Genomic DNA, 1420 nt, shown 5'->3' with positions numbered 1-1420 from the left:
TTAGCTTTGGTGGTTTAATGCTCTATTTTTGTGCTGGTTGGCCTCCTGCCAGGAGGTGGCGCTTTCCAGAAAGCATCAACTGTAGTAGTGTGGAGAGGGACCGGTGGTGGGCGGGGCCCTAGAACTTCCAAGATTATATGTCTTTTGTCTTCCACTAACTACTAGGGTGGATAGGGAAGGACCATTAGGTTGGGGAGAGGCTAGGCATGTCTGAGCTCAGACTCTCCTTGGGTGGGTCTTGCTGTGGCTACTGTGGGGGATAAGGGTGAGATTCCCAGGTCACTGGAGTTGTGTACCTAGGAGGATTATGGCTGCCTCTGCTGAGTTATGCAGGTTGTCAGGGAAGTGGGGGAAAGTGAGTCACAGGCCTCAGCCAGGTCCCATGCAAACCCAAGGGCTCACTCCCACCATGCCTCCCCCTACAGTGCCGAGTCTGTTTCCAGGAGTGCTCACTCCCACCGTGCCTCCCCCTACAGTACTGAGTCTGTTTCCAGGTGAAGGGCGAGATGGGCTTGAAAATTTGCCTAAGGTTTTTTACCTCCCAGAGTATTTGGGATGTTTTCCGGATCTTGCAGGAGCAGTCTGCTTCCTTCAGAGGGTGTGTGGGTCCTCTCAGGATTGCTGGTTTGTTCTTGCAGTTGATCTGGAGCTAAAATTCACCATGCAAACCTCCACATGGCTGCTCTGTCCAGAGCTGCAATCTAGTCCTGCCTTCTATCCGCCATGATTCCCACTTGGATTGAAATTGTACATTTTGAATATGATTAGAAAGCCCAAGTATGCTCATTGAGCCTGAGACCATCGGTTGCAGGGAAAACATGTGTGGGGTTCCAGTCTTGGCTCTGCCAGCCAAATTTCCATGAGACCCTTTACTCCTGGTTCCTTATCTGAGGATTGAACCAGATAATCTTGTTTGTCCTCTCTGGTCTCACATTTGGGGATTCCATTGATCATCTCCTAGTGGGACTGTGGCCTCAGAGAAGCTCAGGTTATGCACATTTAGGAAATCCTAGTAGAAAGAAAAGATGGGTGGAAAGTAGAGTCCTGAAATCCTCCTCTTCCTCCCCATACAACTGTTTAAGGAGACGATATCTATTTCATCCTCCTCTTCTGCTCTTAATGGCATTCAAAGCCCTTCTCTATCTGGCTCAGTTAATATCACTGACCTCTATCTCTCTACTCCCCCTCTGTAGCTACTTTGTGCTCCAGCCATTCTGGGCCAACTGTGGGTTCCCTAAAAGCGTGGTGCACTGGGATTTTCCACATGCTCTTCTCTCAGGCTAAGGTGGCTCCAGCTCCTTCTCCTCTGTGTCACACTTTAACTCATCATTCAAGACCCAGCTCAAATACTCTCACCTCCTGAAGAATTCTTGAAGTCCCTGAACCCACAAATGCTGTTCACACTGCTAGGATAGCACCT

Source organism: Colobus angolensis, unplaced genomic scaffold (assembly GCF_000951035.1).
Source record: "Colobus angolensis palliatus isolate OR3802 unplaced genomic scaffold, Cang.pa_1.0 Scaffold83, whole genome shotgun sequence".
In the NCBI taxonomy this organism is placed as follows: domain Eukaryota; kingdom Metazoa; phylum Chordata; class Mammalia; order Primates; family Cercopithecidae; genus Colobus; species Colobus angolensis.
This window is presented reverse-complemented; position numbering follows the sequence as displayed.